We start from the raw sequence: 12684 nt of genomic DNA, 5'->3' as shown, positions 1-12684 counted from the left end.
TGAAACGATTCATCTCACTAAAAGGATTGTTATGTTTTACTTGACTAAATGGTTAAAATATACACATACACTCTTCTGCATCAAGCACTACTGCAGAGGATCATGGGCTACTGTATTGTGCCCTGGGATGTGGAAGTTTGATGCAGCTTTTTAAAGGAGGGTTTCACGCAGATTTAAAGCAACCATCAATTTCCAGTTTGTTTTGCAAGCAAACTTTTTCCTCATTAACTGCTACACTTACTTTTGCTTCTTATACAAATCCAGCAAAGCCTGTTTCCATAGGAATCCATATTTTGTAGCAATGTCATTATGAAAACGCACATCCTGAGGTTTTTCTATCGTGCTCAACAAGTCCTTTTCTATACTTCCCCTTCACCTGTGCTGTGTAGTTGAAGCTGCCAAGGGGGGAACACACCTAAACACAAAAGAATTCCATCAAAAGGTGGGAGAACAGAAGAACATTCAGCTGAACATTCTGTATAAGTCGTTTTGATTTCCTACTTGATTGATGGCTAGAACTAGCTTTAGTTCAGTAAAATCAATGACCAAAATCTTCACTTTATAGCTAGGACTGAAAACTAAATGTGTGGTTAATACCTGCTGGCTCCTGACTGTGCACATAGTCAGCAGCTGGTGGTCATTCACTACGTGGCAGTTCTGGCGCCTGAACTTCACCACTCATGTGATGCCCCTGTAGTAGTACTTCTCACCTTCGTGAAGAAGGCCTAGAATTTCTTTAGACTAAGTACAGCTTTCCAAGCGGTGATCTCCACATCTTCCACAATTCTTTGGAATGTAATGGAAAAGGTTCTTCTCTCCTGATTTAAAGCTGAGAGTAAAAAATGAGCCATTAGTGAACAGAAAATATTTGTTGACACCTGGATCTCAGATGAATTTCTGCAGTGGTGCTTCCAGTAATGAGAAAACCTGGACACATTTTTTTTTCCCCAGGATAATACAGGTACTTCCCAATACAAATCACAGTGGGTTACCTCTTCCTGCTGGCACTTGACAAGCCAGCGTATTTGACAAGTGAAAACTTCTTTAAAGGGAGGACAGAATCCATGCTGTAAAACTTCAAGCATTCCCAAAAAAGAAAACCACCTCCAAGTGCTAAGCTCTTTGCCCAGTCAAGCTGGGCTCACGTACACAGCAGACTGCAATATGTACACACACATATCCCAGCATGTACATAAACAATTTACTAAAATCAATGTATCCAAACAATCAAGCTGAATTCTGAAGTTCCATCTGAATCTAGAAAAGACACATGGAGATCAGGCCATAGGAAGAAGCGTACTTCTACTAACCATACACAGTAGTATTAAAGGTTGTAGGGGGAGTCTATATGGTCGCCTTCCTCCCTCTTCAACAAGTGTGCTAGATAGCAATACAAACAGTGGCTAGAGGTTGACACCAGTGCACGTATCCAGTGTGGAATACAACAGATCTGAAAGTTCAGGAGCTACCTGGGAACTAATCCCCTCACAAAGAGTAGTGCCTGCCTTAGCATGCAAGAAAGGCTGAATGCAAAAATAATTAGAGGTAAATAAAATGGCTTCTCCCTGTGAACAGCAGGAAAACATGCACTGAAGTTACAGCTGTGTGACTAATTGATTTGGGGGGTTTGTTGGCAGTCTGAAAATCAAACACCCAATAGATTGTTTTTTCAGTTCAATGCTGTTAATGTACCCTGCTATCCTACAAGTTCCACAGTGTGGCTTCCGCAAGGTCTAATAGGGTATGAACCTAGGAATCTATTCCTCAGTAGGGTATTTCTTTTCCATCTGGACACTCATTTCCACAAAATTCACACAATTACCTGTACGACTTTTAGGCTGCACTCAGACAGTGAGTAATGAAGGGTATAATTAAAGGAGGAAAGACAGATGCAGACATACTCATGGACATACATGTGGGACAAGATGGGGCACAGCAAGAGCCAGTTCATCTCTGGGCACAGACTGTACTTATACATAGTTCTCAGGAGGCAAAAGCAAATCACTGAGCTACCATACATCTAAGCCTACATACAACTGAGCAACGTTTGAGCAACAGAGCTCTTTTCCATCCACCCATACATCTCTTGCAGTATAGGTTAAACTACCCTGAGAAAAGAACTATCTTGACTCTGTACTGTTGCATTCCCTCCGTATATTCTAAACAGAATTGCTTTCTCCTGGAAGGAATAAATGAGAGGGTTAGCTGATCTCTCCAGTTATTACAGCATTTGTCATAATAGCAAGATTTCAGGGTGAGATGATATTATAAGAGATGTTTAGACAGAGCGAGGTATACAGACAGAAAAATATAAAATGTCTGTGCTTGCTCATTACAGGAAAAAGCCATTACACAGGCAGTTATTGGATACACACTGGTGTTCAGACACTCTCCTCCAAGATGCAAGCTTGCAGGACAGAAACAAACCAGAAAACACACAAAAGTCCCTTTCTGGGACAACAACTGCTCTAAGATGTTGAGATGTCACCAGTTGTGTAACTACAATAGGAATTTTTCCAGTGAGAATGCAGACTCTCTGATTTTTTATGGCAGCAACTCCTTTTCTCCCTACTACTCAAACTTCTAGTGCCTAATCTAACCACAGCTTAATGTAAGGATAAATTTTCTTCCTTGGAATAAAAGAACTTGGGTTAAAAATGAATTGATGCTCTGTGCATCTCTGTTTTGAAGAATACCTCTAGCTCAGCAAGGCACAAGTACACAGAAGTATCTTCCATTCTGTGATGAACATGCTTCTTTTTCTAGGGACATACACACAATTTATTCCTTATTTCCAGACCTGGCAAAGAATTCAAGCAGCTACTTCACAGAATTGAGCCATTACAGCTACGGGAGCTCAGGCCAAGACCATGGAACAGCACAAACTCTAAACACATCTGAGAGCACAGCATAAGGGTAACATGTACAAGGTAGGCTTTTTAACAAGAGTAACATAAAATTATCAGTTATCTATTAGCTTTCATACATGCAAAGTGATTATTTCTCAAATTGATTCAGCTCTAGGAAAAAAAAAAAAAAGTCACTGCCCTTAGGAGGGCATAAAAGAAAGGCTGGAGAATGGAGGAAAAAAGGCTGGTGACAAGGGATCTTGAGGCACTGTCCAGATGCTGAATTTTCTTCCATTCCAGTATGAAATGTCATGATGCAAGCAGGAGCCACATTCAGCCATCAATATTTACAAATCCCTGAAACTACCAACTTGCATTTGAGAGCAGATCTTTTTATATACAGCGCAATTGCAGCAGACTGAAAGAAAAGCTCGATACCAAACTAATGAAAAATGAGATGAAGTTAATACACTCTAAGCTCCAGCAAAATCTGTTTGTCTTATTTATTCATTGCCTTGCTGATCTGGAGCCTTTAAATAAGAAATCTGGCCCGTTCACAATTATTGCTTAATTAATCCTCAAAAGGTCTATGAATAATGAGACAGAAATAACAGCAGCCATTGTAGAAAGAAGAAATAAAAATAGAGATGAAATATTTTGTCAGGAGCAGCACTTGTAGAACAAATATCCTCATTCATCCTCCTTTAGCAAACGTAACAAATCTCTTTCTTAAAAAATGGAAAGGGCATAAGCATAATCAAGCCCATCATCTTCTAACCCTGCACAAAATGTACTTTTGCTTTTGCAGGAATACCTTGGCTGGTAGCAACTGCTTGTCATCTCTCATGGCCGGGCACAGCTTCAGTAGTGATATACTGAGCTGAAGTTCAGCATTTCCTTGCTCATGGAAGATACCAATGCAGCATCTGACCTCTTCCCGTGTACTACTGAATTCATCATTCTCATACGTTTGCCTAGCAAGGCAACACTTTATTACCTGTTTCAAAAGAAGGAAACATAAATAATGATTAAGCGCCTTGCTGCTATTGCAGGAGAAAAGAGTCACACCAGAGAAATATTGAGGAAATTACTCTCATTTCACTAGCTCGCTGTAGAAAAAAAGAAAGGAACAAACTCACCAGTTCTCTAACTGAAACTTATAAGTGAAAACTTTCTTGAAGAGCATCTGGACAGTAATTAAAAGTATTAAAAGTTGAGGCCTGAATCAATGACTCTACAACTGCTGTAGTAGCAACTCTACAACACTAAACTGTCCAGTTAACCCTACATCCTGCCTGGTCCTGGCTTCACATACCTGTATATGGTGAGAAGCTTAGTATGTGTGTAAATGGGAGTTTTCCAGACCAACTCCTGCAAGTGAACCCTACGGGACAGGCAGTCCAGAATGGCAATAAAACTCAGCAAAGATTCCCAAAGCAAATGGGAGCAGGTGGGTAAAATCTCCCTTTGTGCTTTAAAGGAAAGAGTCTATTCCCTATCAGGATGCTACACTTCTTTGCTTGCAAAAATATATTTGCCTCCTTTCAGGAATGATCTAAAACTGCTCAGTGTTGATTAACTGCTCTTCTAAAGAGGAGTTACCCCCTTATTCTGGAGTAAGACTAAGCCCAGTTAGCAACAGGTTACACCCAGGTGAGAAAGAAAAGTGAAATTTTCCACGAGCTTTTGAAGAACATGGTGATATATTGATTCAGAAAATCTGCCTTCTCCAACCTCTTCACACATCTAACTCCTCTCTTATGGCTACCGTAAAGTGAAATTGAGCAAAAGACAGTATAAATTGCAGAACAGATCGGTGCCAGCAATGTTTCCACACATGGAACGATAGGAGTACCACGGACCAACAAAACTCCTTTCTTACATAAGAGGATTAAGTGGCCAACCAGATGAGCTACAAGGCTGACTGATGTGCTCACGGTCAGAGGGAGAAATTGAATAACTTTGCTGCTAGAGAGCTCCACATTTTAAGCATGCTCCCCAGACCACTGAGCATCAACCAGATACACTCTCACTACACAACATATCATGCAGTGCACAGCTGTATTAGGTGATTCCAGGTGTGTGCTAAAGATCAGTTCAAAAAAGAAAACAATAAAAACACAACATCCTATGTTTTCTGAATTACTTCTTCAAGCTTATTCATCTTTCTCTAGCATTCATTTCAGAACCAACAGATGTGCTACACACTGCTGGAGAGCTCAAATCTGCATCCAAGCCAGCAGCAAAGCTCTCAGGAGACAGAACATCTGCCAGGTGTGATCACATGTGCTCCAGAGATACTGCCTCCACTCAGAACTGATTCTGCATAAGTTTACAAAATCCAGGCACAGCCACTCTATAGAAACCAGACCCTGACCACAGCCACTTGTCCTGGGTGCTCAGGAAGGGTGGCCAGACACCGGAATAGCTGGCAGTGTGATAATACAGTGTAATTCTTTTCTTCTACACCTTCCTAAACACGTGCGCTCTTCAGATGTAGCTTTTGCTGTGTCTTCTGTTGCCTACATGTTTTTGGATAGTGCCGTCTCTCCATTCTTGTGCAGAATGTTCCAGTGTCCCACCAGAAACAGGGGCTGCCCCATGGTTCTCTGCAAGCAGGATCAAAGCAGAGCAAATGCCAAAGTAGGAGAACATTTCTTATTCTGAGATAAAAGCAACAGGCAGTGGACAGAAGACAAAATGAGACACAAAATCTTCCTTCTTAAAATGCAGTCAGGAACAAAGCCTGCAGGTTTTTGTTTTGTTTTTGTTTTTTTTTTTTTGTTCCTTCCTAATGCATCAGTGCATTTCCCTTTTAAAGCAGCCCCTGCTTTTTCTTTTCATGTACTTAGATGCTTTCCATTCCTCTGTAGTGAGGGCTTTCAGGATTTTTCTCCAGTAACGGTAGAAAGTTTGCAGTCATTAAAATCCCACCCACAAAGAGCCAAAAGCCCAGGACAATCCTACGCAAGCCTAGCAGGTAGGAATGAGCCTGTCTGTCATGCAGCAACTGAAGGCTTGAGCCCTATTCTCTTCACTGCTGATAAAAGCAAACCCAGGTGGGATCAGGCTGTCAAAGGAAAAGGCCACTCTTTCAACCCAGCTATTTTAATCAGATCAAAAATAAACATCCAGCCTAGTTAAATGCCTTTGAGGCTGTAAGATGTGTAATGACCATGTTCTCTATTTATCTATCATTAAACTATGTGACACAAGGAAGAATCAGAGGCCTAAGTAGATTTGCAACCAGGGGTAGGATGGATTAAGATGTACTGGGATGTTTGGGGACTAAATGCCCTTTGCCATTCCTGTCTCCTTGGTTCTCCTTGGTTGAAGGAAAAAAAAAAATGGGGCATACTGTGCTCTGCAATTAAAGTTAAATGGCTTTTCTGTGCTTCAGTCTGCAGCCAGGGATTAAGAAGCTGGGCAGGACCTCCTCAAGAGCCGTGCAATAGGGATCAGGCACCGGTGTATCTGAACATCTCCACACTGACCTTACCTGCACCTCTCTAGTAGTTGGAAATACCAAAACAATTGTGACAAAAAGGTAAGAAAAAAAGCTAAAGCAATTAAATGAGTTTCCCTAGAGAGAAACTACCCAAGAGGCACCAAATGGCATCACCAGACAAAAGGTTCTTCACTCTGAAATTGCTTCTATCAGACTCTGAAGCACCTTTAGGTAAGAGTTTCCTTTCTCTTCTTGGTGTTGCATTTTGCTGTGAAGTGGACAGCCTCAGAAATTTCCTAGCATTTTATAGAGAAGTGTGCATGAGAAAATTGTTAGTGGTTTATCCTTCGGGGCAAGGGAGTAGGGTCAGTATTTCTTGTCCTTCCAGATGGCCCAAGATTTTCCCCATTTCTTGCTATCCACCAGAACTGTGGCTGTTCTTTTGTTCCACCACAGCCCTTCCCATTACAGCCAAAACACCAAATGGGCAGATAACACACAAATATAACTGACTGGCCTATTGGCATAGAAGAAGCTCAAGAGTGATTTCTTACCTGAAAAGCAGAATGAACTCAAAGTACATTAAGCACTTCTTACTATTTTCTATAAACACTGCCAGAATGTGGAATTAAACCAGTTCCTTGCTAGAACTGAGCACTTCAAGTACAAACCTGACACTATTGAACACCATCCAAAGAAGTAGCAGCGCTCAGACTAGTCAATGAAAAGCTAACGGTTCTCTTCCACTTCAAGCCAAGTGGAAAAGGGCCAGTGCCACATTGCTGCTGAGGATGTATTTTGCAGCCCAGCAGCATCTCAATAAAATACATGTTTCTCAGTTATGAAATGTTGCCTCCAACGAGGCTTAGCAGAGATCTCACAGATCCACACTGTACATTGGTATGAGATCAGCTCTGGTCAGGTCTCATACAAAACCAACTGCTACACCCAGTGGTATTTCAGTGCCCCCAAACCAAAACTAAGGCACTCAACTAATTAACAATATTCCGGTGCTTTTATACATTCCCTTCAACCAGCAGGATAAAAAATAAATAAGCTGTTAGCCTCTCCTAAAGGCTTTCAGGCTATTTATTTATAGACTCATTTATAGGTGCTCTTCACAGAAGCATCTGACCTTTTCATAATGATTACTGAACCTCTCCCATAAAGCCTGTGCATAATGAGACAGCGTTATAGTGCCCATTCTAAAGAGATGAGAACATGGACTGAAAGTGAGTAAATAATCTGATTGCAGAAGCAATCTGTTCCACAGACACGTGCCAAACAAAGATGCCATTTCTCTATCACATTGCCTATAAAAAACACCTGGACTGCTCTAACTGCTGCTGGAAGATCTTTGCAGGTATGGAACAACTTTTCAGGTTGGCACTGGATCGGGAAACATCACATAGAAAAGCGCTCACAGCCAAGCTATCCTACCCAACACCCACAGAACCTTCTTATTGCTATACCTCTTCAGGAATGTATGAGTGACAAAACCACCATGTTTGAGGTTGACTTTCCTTCCAGTCTCCCAGGCTGCTGGTGGTGCACATATCAAGGAGGCCAAGGTCTTACTCTGCCTGGAAATTAAGACATGGTGGAACATCACAGCAAAGCTTCATTTCTGCCCTCTGAACTTCCCTCTGGAGCAGTTCTTACCCATACATAGCTAGCAGGATCCCAAAACATTACTTCTTCCATCTGAGATTAGATCCTATGCATATCTACAATATCTACCTTTTATTGGCTGTCAGAGGGATACAGTCTGTTGTACTGCTTCTTGTCTAGAACTAACGACCACAAATGTGACTCCTTTCTATATTACCGTGTTGAAAAGTTTGCAGAATGACTTTCACAAAGATGCCATCTTGTCACAAAAGCAAATGCAACAAGGCATTGCCAAGGCTGCATCTAGGGGATGAGTAGAACCCTCCTGCTGTTAGACAGCTACTGATTTGAAGCCTGCATCCCAGAGCACTAAGAATCACCTGGTGACATCAAAGATACGTGGAAACTCACTGAATTTCATTATCAGAAAAGATACACCAAAGATCAGATGCAAATCAAGCACTGCCACATCCTAACTTTCAGCTTTTTGCTGCAGAAGCAGCTGATGTTTCTGCTAAATGATTTGCAAGAAAAATAAGAAACACTTCCCTCCTAAAACCTTTCCAGGCTGATGCCTATTCCAGAGTCACACCTGAAAGCTTCTGCACTGATCAGGAGTGGAAGGGAAGGCACAATGCGACTCTCTTCTCTGAAGGTAACGTCACCAGTGAAACTACAACAATAGCCTCAATTCTACTCTTGCCTGATGTTGAAAAGCTGCAGTACTGAGAAACCCACATTTCTCCTTAGCTGTACCATCAACAGCCTTTTTTTCCTACATAGAGGATCATTAAAAAGGGGGAAACGGGTGGTATTCGCGCAGTTCTCTTCCACATTAAGGTTTTCTACTAATAAACTATTTAGGAGCTGGGATTTCCATCCCAAACAATTAATGATTTTACATTTTAATCGAAACAGCCCCTAAGGGGATTGCTGTATCAGTAGCTCTAGACATCTGTACCACACTAACTAAACTGAATTTTGAAGAAGCAGCTCAAAGGCTGCACACGGGATGCAGCCCCCACCTTACATTTCAGCAGGGCTTCAAAAAGGGAAACAGCACCATCATACTGTGTTACATTATATGTCTACTCCTTTAAAGCGATGCAGTTCAGAGGTTACCATGCTATAAAGTATTTGTTTTTATTGCCTTCTTCTTTTGTTACTTTGAAGAAAGATAAGGGTAAGAGAGGGACACATATAAAGCAATTTTATTGTCTGCACACCCAACGGGTCACAGAAAGATTCAGTGCTCGCTTTTGGCTTATTTATTTATTTATTTATTTTTTAAATAAGAATAACCCCGCGGGAGACGCAGAAGATGTTACAATTATTTGCTCAATTCACATACGACGGCTCGTAGGTTAGTTTCTACTTCTAAACTATCGTTGCGGCAAATAAAGATTAGCCTGTTTCCAGACCAAGGTGGATGTGCTAAGCCTCTTGTTATGCTGCAGAGACTGTGTGAAATGAAGGAAAAGAAATTCTGAGATCTAGGCCTGGTCACAAATGTGCTCTTGCCACGGACTTTTATGATAGTTTGCTGCTTTGTGATTCAGCCTCTAGAAAGAGATAGCAATCACAAGAGACCGTGCCATAACAAGCAACATTTTAACTAAAATACCAAAAATATTTTTGGCAGGTTTTATGAACAACCTGTTGTGCAAAGAAACATTTTATCTCCTTCTAAATCTTATGCTTTGAACTTAAAGATACGGCATTTTGCTCCAACTGAGAAAACAGCCTTCCTGTGGAAAGCAGCAGTGAAAAGAGAAAGGAAAGCAAACTCAGCCTTTTCATCCTAATAGGATTTCTAGTGAATGCCATCAAGAAGTAACAGAAGCACTCCTGACCACTTGCTACATGGTGCTAAGTTATCCTATGATCATATCCATACCTCTATATTAGCCCATGTCACAGCCCTTGAGAGATGGGCTCCCAGCCCCAGTTCTTGCAGGTGTTGAGAACTGGGGATGCCCAGGCTCAGCGTGAGGAAAAAGGGACCAGTGTCTCATCACTGACTCATAACCTGCTGACAGTGCAGAGTGTAAGTCTTGATTCTCTTACATTCAGCGCACCTTAAATGCCTTAAAAGGGGTAAAATAAGCTTGAACCGAGGTCCCACATCACAGCATTAGACACACTGTTCCAACTCATTTGTGATAACCTGTGGGAATGGCTATCTGTGCTAAAATGCTGGGTGGAAGTGCTACTAAACCTGTTCTGAGTTTTAAGTGGCATGTAAGTCAAAAAGGTTTGTTCTAGACCTTGTATCTCACTTGCATCAGAGCAACACAGGACTTGGTCACACGAATGCTTCTGTGTGATTGACTTTGCATAGCAGGAAGCTGAAGCAATGCCACATCTGTTTCATTCTGACATTTATTTGTGCAATGAAATCCAAGGATCTTTTTTCCTTTTTGTTTTTTTTTTCCCTGCTATGTGCTACACTCAGTACTTTCTCTGTGACATCAAAATCCATCACACTGCTGGCCTCGTAGTACCCATTAGATTGTACAAACCAACAGTGATGAGGGAAAGACCGCAGAAAGAAAACAAATATATGTGGCCTGAGGAAGTCAATTTTAATTTCTTTCTAAGCTGTCTTTGATTCAGGGCAAGATTCACTTGCCCCTAGTCTTGTTGTAATATGTTAACCTCCCTCTTGAGGAGGAGGCAATAAATAAATGCAGCACAGCCAGGGGCACTTTTGCTCCCATTCAATTCTTTACTGCGCAAGATGCCCAAAGCAGCTTTTGTAGCGTTCATCATCTCAATGAAGAGAAACTTTCACAAAAAAAGGTGCCATTTCCTCAATGAAACAAAATCAGAGAGACAATTAGAGAGATGTGAAACATCCCTTCTCCAGATTATTGACAAATATACAAAGCCTCACAGCTACAGGGTCTGGAATAGAAGTTGTCTAGTCCTCTAACATTTCCTGTACAAACTCTTGCATTTCTTTTTGCTGTTCTCCCCCCTGCTACACCCAGAAATAGATAAAAGAGAAGTCCCTGAGGCAGATACCAATGATTTCAGAGCCCTCCTGCACTTCTGCAAATAAGCCAGAGAAACAAGCCTCTCTCCTCCGGCAACAGGAAAGGTCATACGAAGGACAATGCAGAAAAGCCGCCCCATCGCTACCTGCCTGCCATCAGAGCCATAACAAACATCAGTTCCCACTGTCACGAGTCCTATTAACCTTCAGCGGTCACTCAGCATACTCACAAAATGCCATACAGGAAGGTAATCCATATAAGCAATGTTTGAGTGTACAGCAGCAATCAAGCATCGCCAAGGCTGTGCTCTCAAATGTAAAGCAGCACAGAGGCTGGAAAGAGCAGCACTGACATTTAGGGGCAGATATGCAATGATGGCTCACTTTAGCTGTACGAGACTAGCGGCTCCTCTGCTAATTTTATCAGAGACCTTTTATATACAGTTCTAGGTGATTTGTGTGCAATCCGGCTTGAATTTGATTCATAGCCAATGGTCCAAAATAATAGCAAACTGAAATAGCTGAGAGCAAGCACTCATTTTCATTGACTCTCTTGGATGTGAGCACCATTAACATTCCCAGGTTCACTGTAGTGAAAATCCAATATGTGTGTATCAAATGGCACTGCGTAGCTGCAGCTACCAGAGGGGAGAGTTCTCCCCCCTTATTGGCAGTCAGAGACAAGTGCTCTTAACAGCACCCAGCTCTCCACGTTACTAAAGCCTGAAGAAAAGTCTGACTATGATCAGGAAAAGACACAGCACTGTCCTAATGAGAATAAAGATGCTTGGGCTTGGTCTGGCAGCCCACTCTAGCCAACCTGCTTTAGAAGAGGGCTTGGACTAGATGATCTCCAGAGGTCCCTTCCAACCCCAATAATTTTCTATTTTCAAATGAAGTATCTCTTCAGTACCCAGAATAAAACCAGAAGGGAATAAAAATACGAAGTGAGTAGCTGTGGATTTTGCAGGGGAAAAAAAAAAGAAAGAAGAAAAAAAAAGAAAAAAGAGAGAAACCAAGGTTTGTTGTGAGACACTGAGGAAGTAGAGACACACAGGAAATGGAACAGAAAATCTAGAGAAAAAGTAAAATAAATAAATAAATAAATAAATAAAAATTTAGGAAAAAAAAAAAAAAAAAAAGCAACGTCTTCCTTTAAGCCCCTTCCCTCCAGAAACCAGAGGTTTTGCATGCAGCTCTGCTGTTAACCTGGCCTTTCACTTGGCCTGGTACTCTAAATAAGGCATGAAAAGGCACAGAAGGGAGCCAGTTGCAACAAAGTAAGGGCACCACAACTGGGGTTGGATTCACATCACCTAAATGAGAAGTATCTTATCCTCCAAGTTCTCCTCAAAGACAACAGGGAACAGGCATTTCCAAAGGTGGTGATCTGGAAGATAACTCTCAGATCTGAAAGCATCAGTCTTTAGGAAAGCTACGAAAAGACATCTCAACTGCTTTCCTGCAGCTAAATGTAAAACATGAACTTGGAATAATTACCAGCAGTATGACCAAGCACTATGCAACTTTAAATGAAGTCTTTACAGGACAGACTTGCTGCTATGCATCACAGAGATTGTTTTGTGGATTTGCAGCACTTGTAAAGATTTGTGCCCTTAGTCACATCCTTACATATACTGACTGATGTAAGTATTTACCTGAGTTTATTCTGTTTTGGCAGGTATCATCATCTCACTTTTTAGGAACCTTCCTAAAATATCTAACACTGGCACGTGGTCAGGAACTGGCTGCTTTCAGAATGTTCTGGGCTTTATCTC

General features: G+C 41.4%; 1 long non-coding RNA gene across 3 annotated transcripts in view; it reads right to left on the bottom strand.

The window, feature by feature from the left end:
* Positions 1–245: 245 nt before the first annotated feature.
* The window catches only part of LOC107313379, a 175209-nt gene continuing 162770 nt past the window's right edge, over positions 246–12684 (bottom strand). For all 3 annotated transcript variants that reach the window (XR_004307159.1, XR_004307160.1, XR_004307161.1), the window contains 3 exons: positions 3664–3846; positions 711–829; positions 246–415 (listed from right to left, as the gene is read on the bottom strand). This is a non-coding gene — a long non-coding RNA (uncharacterized LOC107313379). The remainder of the gene's footprint in view (positions 416–710; positions 830–3663; positions 3847–12684) is intronic.

The sequence above is a fragment of the Coturnix japonica genome, chromosome 4 (genome assembly GCF_001577835.2).
Source record: "Coturnix japonica isolate 7356 chromosome 4, Coturnix japonica 2.1, whole genome shotgun sequence".
Lineage (NCBI taxonomy): Eukaryota > Metazoa > Chordata > Aves > Galliformes > Phasianidae > Coturnix > Coturnix japonica.
Note: the sequence above shows the minus strand (reverse complement) of the source record. Positions and strands in the feature narration are given on the sequence as shown.